Below are 12,311 nucleotides of genomic sequence, written 5' to 3' on the forward strand. Positions count from 1 at the left end.
AGCTGATCTTGCAACGTCTCTACTTGCAAAACTAACAAGTTTAGTTAATGATGCTCTGTGCTGGCAGACCACATCTCCCTAAAAGCCCTGATCAGGGAAACCCTTTGCACACCTGAACACATTAAAACACAAAACATGACTTCATCAGCAGCACATTAAACTCTGATATAAATAAACAGTTCAAAGACCTTGTTATATATGCAGCAGCACTCCCTAAATCCTATCAAGCAATGCCTTTCTTTGTCTTGCAAGCAATTGCAATCATAAAAACTCTAGAAGATTCGATGAGCAATTAAGAAAACACTGATATGCATATACCTTAAGTTCAATCTTGTACATTAGGGTTAAAATCTCACTGAAGATGTAAACTTAATATTATTATTACTTGCTAAGATACAACCCTAGTTGGAAAAGCAGGATGTTATAAGCCCAAGGTGCCCAACAGGGAAAATAACCCTGTGAGGAAAGGAAAAAAAAAAGAAATTACAACAAAATATTTTAAGAGTAACATTAAAATAAATATCTTCTACATAAACCATGAAAAACTTAACAAAACAAGAGGAAAAGAAATAAGATAGAATAGTGTGCCCGAGTGTACCCTCAAGCAAGAGAACTCTATCCAAAGACAGTGGAAGACCATGGTATTGAGGCTATGGCACTACCTTCTCCTTCTCCTCCTAGAAGAGCTGCTTACCACAGCTAAAGTGTCTCTTCTACCCTTACCAAGAGGAAAGCAACCACAGAACAATTAGAGTGCAGTAACCTCTAAAGTGAAGAAGAATTGTCAACAATAAGAAAATATCATAGGAACACTTGGAGGGATCCCTGAATCAAACAGGAAATTAAAGAGTTCTTGCTCAGCTCAGCAAATGAATACGGCTAGACTTGTTATCCTGCCCCTCTAAAGACTGCATTTATCAATTGAGATCATTAGCTCCAGGGGATAGGGGTCATACACTGCCAAGGGAATATACATACGTTCTACTACATAGTGTATTAAGAGAGGTCGAACAACAGGGTGGAAGAAAGGAGGCAAAAAAGACAGCAGTATGGCAAATCGTCCAACGAGAGAGAGAGAGAGAGAGAGAGAGAGAGAGAGAGAGAGAGAGAGAGAATACCACAGTGAAAATAGACTCGGTAATAACTCAGTACCATTATTATTCCTATAAAAATAGTTATTATTCAATCTCAAATTTTTTTCTTACCAGTCAAATGATGAAACCTTTTCTATTAACATCTGAAAAGTTATCATCAATACATTTAACAGACACGATAAACTAAAAAAAGATTAAATGACTGAAATATCAAGTATTGAAATCTACGCAACCAGTCAGTACTGATGCCACATGCTTGCGTTACATTAAAGGAGTCGAAATCCTTTAATATGTACCACCGCCAGGTTTCCACATGCAGACGTCACCAGCCAGGAGACACAAAAGGATATTTAGATTCACAGAATACAAGATGTATTAATAAATGAGATGCAAACTTGTCTCTCCTGGGTGACCATCATTAAAGACTGGGTTTGATAATTACAAAAAAATAGTTAATTTTAAAGTCTCAGTAATACCCTCTTTATTTACCTTACTTCAAGGGACGCTTTTCAGGTCCTATACTGCAGGGGAACCCTACTCTTACTTGTTTAGGGTTTAGATCCAACCCTCCACTGACTTCGAGTGAACTACTTCTCTTTGGGTCCATATTAATCATCAAACGAAACATTTTCATTATAACTTTATACAATTCTTTGATTGTAGCATCTTCCAAATCATATGATCTTGTGAAAAGTAATGTCCTTAGTTTCTTCTTAAATTCAATTGCTCCCTTTAGGTCCTTCATTTCAGTTGGCAGTCTATTACAATATCTGCAAAAAAGATAAATACATAATAAGGATCAAGTATGAAACTGATTATGATATGCAAAGAGTGCCCCACTGAAATCGTACCTCTCCCCCACCTAGAGTCCCCACTGAAATCGTACCTCACCCCACCTAGAGTCCCCACTGAAATCGTACCTCACCCCACCTAGAGTCCCCCACTGAAATCGTACCTCACCCCACCTAGAGTCCCCCACTGAAATCGTACCTCACCTCACCTAGAGTCCCCACTGAAATCGTACCTCACCCCACCTAGAGTCCCCACTGAAATCGTACCTCACCCCACCTAGTCCCCCCCACTGAAATCGTACCTCACCCCCACCTAGAATCCCCACTGAAATCGTACCTCACCCCACCTAGAGTCCCCACTGAAATCGTACCTCAACCCCACCTAGTCCCCCCACTGAAATCGTACCTCACCCCACCTAGTCCCCCCACTGAAATCGTACCTCACCCCACCTAGTCCCCCCACTGAAATCGTACCTCACCCCGCCCTCCCGTCAAACGGGTGTTATAATTGACCTCCCAGGCTCCAGTGCCAGATTGTATAGGCAAAAATGTATGAATCCATTAAGCTAGGACCAGGGAGGACCAGGCACTGACTGCATATGGCTCGCCAGATAGATCAATAGCCATCCCCCTCCTTTCATTCTTAGCTTGGAAGGATGGTATGGTTGCAGACAACACAAAAACTATCGACCTTGTTGTGGTAGCCAATTGGTAACGTTCCCTCCTGGCGTTCTGCTGGCATGGGGTTCGAGGCATGCTCAAGCTCGATAGTTTCTTCTGGTGTCTGTAACCTCACCATCCTTGTGAGCTAAGGATATGGGGTTTTGGGGAAGCCTATAGGTCTACCTGCTGAGTCATCAGCAGCCACTGCCTGGCTCTCCCTGGTCCTAGCTTGGGTGGAGAGGAGGCTTGGGCGCTGATCATATATGGTCAGTCTCTAGGGCATTGTCCTGCTTGATAGGGCAATGTCACTGTCCCTTGCCTCTGCCATTCATGAGCGGCCTTTAAACCTTTAAAGGACATAGGTCTGTCGTTATATGGATTACTGGAATCTTAACTAACCTAGGTATTTATACACGTTACCACATCAGCCACTACAAAACGTAGATTGCTTAGAAACAGTCTAAAATGGAACTAATTTAACAATTACCTTTACATTTACGTAACACTGTAGACATGTTTACCCACCTTCCCAACATGGGCAAAACTAAGGGTAAAAACCTTTGCTTTGACAGACCGAAAAACAAACAAATTTAGAACCAATAGCCCTTCAGGTAAGCGTTATGCCATATATAATGAGCGAACTACTGTTGTCTATAGACCGAAATTTAAATGATTTAATTAGGATCTTATTCATATTTGATCAGCGATGGTATTTTAGGAAAAAAATCGTGTTTTCTGATTGATTTTTGGACTGAATAATCGTCCATCGTTTTTAGAAATTTCAGTAATTATTTTCTTCTTGAGAGAGAGAGAGAGAGAGAGAGAGAGAGAGAGAGAGATTAGAGAAACAGATTAAAAAGGCATTGAGTTCGTAGCATTGATATGAATGAGAGAGAGAGAGAGAGAGAGAGAGAGAGAGAGAGGGACTCAATTAAAAAGGCATTGAGTTCGTAGCATTGATATGAGAGAGAGAGAGAGAGAGAGAGAGAGAGAGAGAGAGAGAGAAAATAGGGGACATGTAGGTTTATAGTCAATACAAAAGCAATGTATGTATCCCAAGCGGTGTGCGAATAATTCATTTCGTCGAAGAAGAATCGGCCCATACACCTGCCAACCCCACCACCACATCACCTCTTCTGAGAACTTCAATTTACCTTTAAAATTTCTCACAAATCCTCAAATGCAACTTCGTATAATCAATATCGGCTTGAGCTGTATTGGTTAGAACAGGTGACAACCTGGTCAACTGGCCCCCTCAAAACTAACGAGTCCTGTGAATGTGGAGAAAATACCCAACCCATCAATTTGATTCTCCGATCACGACCGCTGTCTCAATTTGGACAACCCTAAGATAATGTCAATAAAAGAACGCTTCAATGATTGGCTGTTTGGTGTGATAAGCTATGAATGAATTAACATCGGTTAGAAGTACTGAATTAAAAGCTCAAGATAGGGACGACCGGCGAAATCTAACCGAGGCCCTTTGCGTCAATAGACGTAGGAGGAGATGATGATGATGATGATGATGATGATGAATAAAAACACATTTCTGAAGTCGTTTCTCCATTGTTTGAAAGCCGAATGACCGCTTTGATGCTGTTAAATAAATACTGTCTAGCTTGCATTTCTTCAACTTTGATATTTAGCATTGCATTAATATTCCTAAAATGGAGTAAATGTGATCATAAAAAAAAAAATAACACGTAAGATTCATCTATCACTTTACATAAAAGACACATTAAGTAGGCTGACTGAGCATGCCGAAACATATTTGCTATAGGCGAAATATGACAGAGGGTGATAAGGCAAATACACTTTCATAACAATATTTGATCATTTAATATCAGTGTTCCCATTGCGTAAACAATTAAATTTATACAATGAAATACGAAAGTCGAATTTTACCACAGTGCGCAACCGGGACAATGGCCATGCATTGTGTCTGTTTCCAGCAAAAATGGACCAAAAAGAAAAATATCCCCTTTTACGGAAAACTTTCCTGATAGTTGGAATACACTTTATAAGGACATGGGATTTACTGCTTTGTCTTGATTTAAACTTCCTGATCAATTTAAAGTCCTCTTCATTTTCACATATATTCAACCATTCTTTCTTCTCCTTTATACTGACAATTATATCTTCATTTTCATCAATATGGAAATGGTTTAAGTAGATCCTTTTTATCCACTTCTACCTTAATGTCATTCTCGACCTCTTCTAAGTCATTTTTAGCCTTTTCTAACCCAGCTTTGTCCGCAAAATTAACTACCAAGTGGCCTTGTTTACCAAATCGGTCACCAAATCCCAGGAAAACAGCTTATTAATTAAGCAAAATTCCTGTATGGACCCAACTGTATGAGAAGCCATTTACTATCGTTGGATAAATACATTATCACCACACACAAATAGAAACAAGACATTACCCATACACAAGATACATTAATATTAATATTTAAGAACGTCATGATTATTGCCAGATGAGCAACTTATGCAAGAGTGTCTATGTCACTTAGAAACACAAGACGTAATTTTGAATTTGATTCAAAATGTTAACTTTAAATCAAGATTACCACTGTTCAATAGTTTTGAGTCGTTCTTCACCACAATTTCAAAAGTGAACAATCAATCAATCAAAATTTGTAAAACCAAGTTAGATTCAAATCATGATTGTTATAGCATCTCCACTCATTCTAACATGGTTAAAAAACATAACTGATCCTTTATAACCACTACTAAAGTCAAAATATTTATGCTGATGATCATTATAGAGCTAAAGTCACACCTTCGATTCAAATTGCCTAATCCACAAACTATTAAAGACAGCATCGACATTTCATGCAATCATGGGGATTGCCAATAACTATTTTTTTTTCATATTATTATTATTATTATTATTATTATTATTATTATTATTATTATTATTAAGCTACAGCACTTGTTGTAAAAAGCAGAACAGGAAAATAGTCCAGTGAGGAAAGAAAACAGGGAAAAAATAAAAGTATTTTAAGAACAGTAACAACATTAGAATAAATATTTCCTAAATAAACTATAGAAGCTTTAATAAAACAAGAGGAATAAGATAAAATAGTGAGTATGAGCGTACCCTCAAGCAAGAGAACTCTAACCTAAGAAAGTGGAAGACCATGGTACAGAGGCTATGGCACTACCTAAGACCAGAAAACAATGATATTGTCGCAAATGAAGCTAATCATCATTTAGGTAATAAAATTAATTAATGCAAAACAAATTCAACTTTTTACCTTGATACCAACCGAAGACTTAGCATCAATTACTAAATAAGGCTTTCCATTTACAGATTGAAAACTGATTTTTTGAGAATTCACTGACAACGAGTGAACGAAACGAAGAACAAATATGCAGAAAACCAGTTCTGTCTGGTTGGTCGAAAAATAGGCAAGGGACCCCAACCCCCTTACGGTAAGAGTTAATTGGTCATTAACTAATGAGGTAATTAAACGTCTACTATTAGAATGAGAAAAGAATAAGTTTCATACGAAATAAATCTTTTCTATAAAGGTATTCCTAAGAATATACCTCAAAAACTTTATTAAAAAGCCGTGTTCCTACTTGGGCTTTTACCACGGTAATTTCCCACTTTAATTTAAACTGAATTTCAATGTATTAGTGGTATAGAGTCCCTTAAAGATCAAAATTAAGAAACTTATTCTATCAACCACTCCTATGTAAGTACATGTGTTCTGGTGGCTTAATCTAAACTTACAAATAATTTATATCTTGGGATACACTTCCGAATATTTAATATTTTTAATGGATTTGATGCTGAGAGAGAGAGAGAGAGAGAGAGAGAGAGAGAGAGAGAGAGAGACTTATCAAAACCGAATTGTAAAAGGATGTCTTCAAATTTACCTCTATGCAATCATAGCTTTTTCGAAAGACTGAACAAAATGTTCTTGTAATTCTATCGACTCTGGAACTCTCTGTTGCTGACATAGGATATCAATGTTATTCTCACTCTCAACTAAGAATATATCTTCAGTTGTTATTAACAATGTTATACGAACACTGAAATTAAACAATTCTGACGTAATCAGTACTCATGTGGGAGACCCACTCATGAAACTTAAAAGTTTACGAAAAAAAAAAAAATTGTTAAATAACCGAAATAAAACAGTAAATTGGGGCATGCTTCTATTATTATAGAGCAGCTGCTGAGAGAGAGAGAGAGAGAGAGAGAGAGAGAGAGAGAGAGAGTGTTTCCAACACCAAGGGAGAAATTACTTTGTAAAATCTCTTATCTTTTAAATCATATTAACGAATATTTGTGAAGTAACGACTCTCTCTCTCTCTCTCTCTCTCTCTCTCTCTCTCTCTCTCTCTCTCGTGTTTTACAACAATTTCTGCATGAGAATACATCGATTGTAATTCCAATCTAATGACAACAGTACTCCTCCTCATTTTGAAAATACGCTTTAACCCAGAACCAGATTTTTCACTTTTAAAGATATAAATCACTTAGGACCGAACCTTGAACTTAAGGTTTAGAAAATAAATTCCATTGGGAAAATAAAATCTGATAGGCCTATTTCTTATTGCATGATCATATCGGAGAAGATGACTGTGAAGGATAAAAGACATAGCAAAACTTTCTCATTCTTCATAAATGATTTAGAACAATATCCAGCATTATATGTAACAACAAGTAGCCTACAACTACAGTCAGGTCTAGGGGAATACCAAAAGTACAACTTAAGAAATTACAAAACATAATAAACAGAGGAACAAGACTGATGGAAGGAGTCACACCTAAAGGATCACTCCTATACTAATTGATCTACACTCGCTCCCTATTACAGGGAAATTTTAAATATGCAAACTTACCCACCAAGTTATCAGAACCGGACGTCCAAAATATCTAAGAGAATTGCTACATGTTGTGTAGCCAAAAAATCGTCCTGACACGAGAATAGTCACAGACACGTTCAAATTATTGGAACCTAGATATATGTCTACTATAGGCTCTGGAGCCTTTAAATATGCGGCCCCCAGACTATACAATAAGCTCCCACTAGTCATCAGAAAGATTGAAGATATTAAGGCTTCGATTGTTTGGATTTGAAAATAAACGAGCAATATGCTTTCGAACAAACATGATGCAATGACTGTGGAGGTCCTGTAGAGAGTAGGGTTCCCCTGCTGTACAGGACCTGAAAAGCAGCCCTTAAAAGTATAGATTTTAAAACAAAAAACATAGAAATGATCAACTAAATCAAGCTTAGCAGAACTTGATAATAGGAAATAGCATAGGCCTACACATATGAGAGAGAGAGAGAGGAGAGAGAGAGAGAGAGAGAGAGAGAGAGAGAGAGAGCCTAATTGGTGGGCGTGGCTGGCCAAAGACTTTCAAACTAATGGAAGTGAGACAATGGTTGTTCCTTAAAGCAAAATAATTGTATATATTTGTCATACGGATTGTATTTGTATTCAAATGAATGATATAAGTGTATGCATACAGTATGTGTATGAAGAATTATATAGAAGCATTTATTTTTCTGTATTAGTAAAATACAGAATGAATGTGTGACTGTCGAGTTTTCAAATAAAATGTATTCTAGTTAATTAACAAATAATTTTCTAACATATCACCTTAAACTCTCTTTTCCTCCTTACACTTTTGTCATGCAAATAATTTGCACAAATTACACGGTTTTCACTATAGTTTACACCATCACATTCACAACTTTAAAAATGTGAAAAAAACTCGTCAAATTTCTTAGCAGATTAAATCAAAGTATGTGATTAAAGCAGTTCTGTATTTTATCAAATAAAACATTGAGCAGATATTAAAAGGCTACTACCCTCTATTTCAACCATGGGAACAAAAAATCCATAGAAAATAGGTAATATGAACATTTGATTTGGAATTTAAAATCTATGCCTACGGCTATAGGCATTGATAATATCCCCATTAATTTTTTTACAGTAACAACTACAATTATAGGTGATTACAGTGCCTACCTAGAACTCAAACTGCACAGCTAGTTATACACCATCCTATTGTTAATTGAAAAGTTAAAGCCACATGTAGAAACAATCTCTTTTAATAACGTTTCAATAATCAAGGGAATAACCACCACACGCTAAAAAGGCCATTTCGAGAAATGTCTTTTCATGAAAAATTCTTCGCCATTAAAAGACCCTTAAAGAAATTCTATGGCATACTATTAATTATGGAAACCTTCAACGCCTATAATATATTCGAATCTCCAATATTTCGAGTAATAAAACAACAATTAAAACACAATAGAACAAGAAATCTTGTAAAATTTTTCCCTTCTTACCCCTTAAATCCTTCATTCTTCACAGAATCACAAGTCAAAAGACACGAGACACTTCCTTCCTTCTGTGTGAGTGTCTGAGACAGAAATGAACCTTCTTCTACTGTCTACACACTCAGGGACTTCCCTAGACCCTAAAAGTTCCCCAGACCAGAAGTAATTTCTCCAGACATTTTTCAACACAATTAAATTTGTAGCCTACTAAATACTGTACTATGTACTCCTGTATCGTCTATGATTATAATATATTCTGTATTTATTTTTAATTATGGTATTTGTGAAACCACAAACAATAAAATTTAGTTTTTGAATGATGAACTCATGTTCTGATTTCAGTTTGTGCTCTAAAAATATATTAATGAAATTATAATTGGAATGAATTTCAAACCACAGGAAAACAGTAAAACGTAATTAAGTTATTATAAATCTTATTGAAGACAGAATTATTCACAAGTATTTACGGTAGAGTGTTGTTTTAGTTACCAGACGTATGGGAATTCACACATTTCATATCACCCAAAACCTCTAGAAATTCTGAGATTTGGGGGACAAATTCTCAACAAGTTGTCCCCCTGGTTAAAAAATTGTTTCAACCAATCAGAGACCTCCACCATAGTCTGAGTTTTATAGCCTTTTCCTCAGCTAAAACTATACTATTTTGCTTAGAATATATTTAAACATTCTTACAATAGATTAATTTAATTACTATAGGAGTTCGGAAGATATTCGATTGAAGATAATCTAATATTTAATGGATATATACGAGGGAAATGTATAAGCAAGTTACCCCTGAATCAGCGGGGGCTAAAGAAAAAGAAAACGGTTCAGCTTTTTATTATAGGAAACGTTATTTAAGGGTAACTAAAGTATATTGAAGTACCACGAGAAAAAAAATTTCTTTTCTCGTTATAATGTCATCTTAGCAAATTCATGAGTTAATGCCTATAGGAATATCATCTTCCATAACTTATATAATTGTATGATATAAAATGAACAAGATTTAATTGAGAATGATAAAAAATATCACCATATTCTTTAAGTAGATGGTCTTTAAAATCCAGAATTAATAGCTTGGCTATAGACTCCATATGTATATAATAGCTATTTGTATTTCCAATTATAGATGGCTTTAAAATATAATCATTTCTTCATAGGCCTACTCTTCTGTCATACAGTTTATCCCATCGACTTGGAAGTATTATGTTTGTTTAACTATGTATACAAATATTTATCTATATTTTAAATGAAGAGAGATGTTACGTAATTACCCTTCTAATAGTTTTAACGAGTTAAAGCAGCAATTGAAAAATATAACTAAGCTACAACCCTAGTTGGAAAAACAATATACCATAAGCCCAAGGGCTCCAGCAGGGAAAACAGCCTAGCGAGAAAAGGAAATAAGGAAACAAACATTTCCTATTTGTTGCTAGTTACTTCTCTTTTAGTTTATTTATTTTCTGGTTTCCTTTCCTCACTGAGCTATTTTTCCCTGTTGGAGCCCTTCTGCTTATAGAATTCTGCTTTTCCAACTAGGGTTGTAGCACAGCTATTCTTGCTTGAGGGTACACTCGAGCACACTTTCCTATCTTATTTCTCTTCCTCTTGCTTTGTTAAAGTTTTTATAGTTTATATAGGTGATATTTATTGTTGTTACTCTTCTTAAAATATTTTATTTTCCTTTTTTCCTTTCCTCACTGAGCTATTTTCCCTGTTGGAGCCCCTGGGCTTATAGCATCCTGCTTTTCCGACTAGGGTTGTAGCTTAGTAAGTAATAATAATAATAATAATATTAATGACAATACTATTAATAGGTGGACTTAACACTATGGAAGCAGTGATAATGAAGAAGACATGGTTGAATATGATAGATTTAACAATTAAAAAAAAGGACATCCAAATGTGTAGGCTACTGACATGCATCAGGTACCATGTAAATCACTTTGCTGACTCTCTTAACTTTGGTATTTTCTTGACATTTAAAATGAATTCGAAGAACAAGCGACATCCTTTGGAATGAAGAGGTGAACTACTGGATATTAAACATCACCCCCAAAAGATTTGGAATTTCAAACTCCTCATGTATATCAGTAGGCCTAGACATTTTTAAATACCTGTATGATTAAAAATGTGAATATTTTAGGAAAGTTGATGGCTGTACTTTGCATTGAACAAGAAACCACCATCTTTTGATAAATCCACTTACCGTTATACCTAAGCTTGTGTGAATCGTAGCAGAAAATGTTGCAGACGTCAGCATTGAGCGATGGTTTGAAGGCTACTGTTCTTTAAAGGTCGCACATGAATGGAAGAAGCAAGGGACACATACAATGCCCTGGAGACTGACCTTACATACATATGATCAGTGCTCAAGTCCCCTCTCCACCCAAGCTAGGACATTGGAGGGTCAGACAATGGCTGCTGATAACATGTAGACCTAGAGACTCCCCTCAAACCATCTGTCCTTAGCTCACAAGTGTGGCGAGGTTATAGACACTACAGAAAACAATCGAGGTTGAGCAGGCCTCAAACCCCAGTCCAGAAGATTACCAGACAGGGTTGTTTTCAATAGGTACAATAGAAAATAATGCTCAGTGATGTGGAAAACTGCTATGCTTTACTTTACGTAGGAAGATGACAGTTTAAACTAAATAGCCATGCTAACAAATGCAAGCCTTGACTGGCACTACAGAAGGATGGCAATGTAGCACCAGAAAATTTTATGGTGCATTTTTGCAACTTGCTCTAGGCTTCATTTGCACAAGAAGAATTGCGTACCTGAAGGTAGTAGGCTGGCCAAGGCACCAGCCACCCCATGGGAAACTACCGTTGGAGAGTTATTGGGTCCTTTGACTAGCCAGATAGTGTTACAATAGATTCCTTTCTGGTTATGGCTAAATTTTCTTTGCCTACACATACACTGAATAGTCTGGCCTATTCTTTACACATTCTCTTCTCTCCTCATACACCTGACAACACTAAGATAACCAAATAATTCTTCTTCACTCAAGGGGTTAACTACTGTATTGTAGTTATTCAGTAGTTACTTTCATTTTGGTAAGGGTAGAAGAGACTCTTTAGCTATGGTAAACAGGTCTTCAGGAGAAGGATATTCTAAAACTAAACTGCTGTATTGTTTTCTAGTCTTGGGTAGTACTATAGCCTCTGTATCATGGTCTTCCACTGTAATGCATTAGAGTTCTCTGGTTTGAGGGTACACCCAGCCACACTATTCTATGTTTCCTTATATCCTTTCCTCACTGGGATATTTCCCTTGTTGGAGCCCTTGGACCTACAGCATCCTGCTATTCCAACTAAGGTTGTGGCTTAGCTATATATAAATGTACAAGTTTCCAATTATTGGAAATTAGTTGTCAGGAAATTTATAACATGAATTAGACAACCAAGTTTGGTAGTCAAATCAGAATTCAGAAGACCATGCCCACTTA

General features: G+C 36.3%; 1 long non-coding RNA gene across 1 annotated transcript in view; it reads right to left on the reverse strand.

The window, feature by feature from the left end:
* The window catches only part of LOC137636791 (uncharacterized), a 34,822-nt gene extending 32,970 nt beyond the window's left edge, over positions 1–1,852 (reverse strand). Inside the window, exon 1 of the long non-coding RNA XR_011043222.1 lies at positions 1,584–1,852. This is a non-coding gene — a long non-coding RNA (uncharacterized lncRNA). The remainder of the gene's footprint in view (positions 1–1,583) is intronic.
* Positions 1,853–12,311: the final 10,459 nt, after the last annotated feature.

The sequence above is a fragment of the Palaemon carinicauda genome, unplaced genomic scaffold (genome assembly GCF_036898095.1).
Source record: "Palaemon carinicauda isolate YSFRI2023 unplaced genomic scaffold, ASM3689809v2 scaffold390, whole genome shotgun sequence".
Classification (NCBI taxonomy): Eukaryota; Metazoa; Arthropoda; class Malacostraca; order Decapoda; family Palaemonidae; genus Palaemon; species Palaemon carinicauda.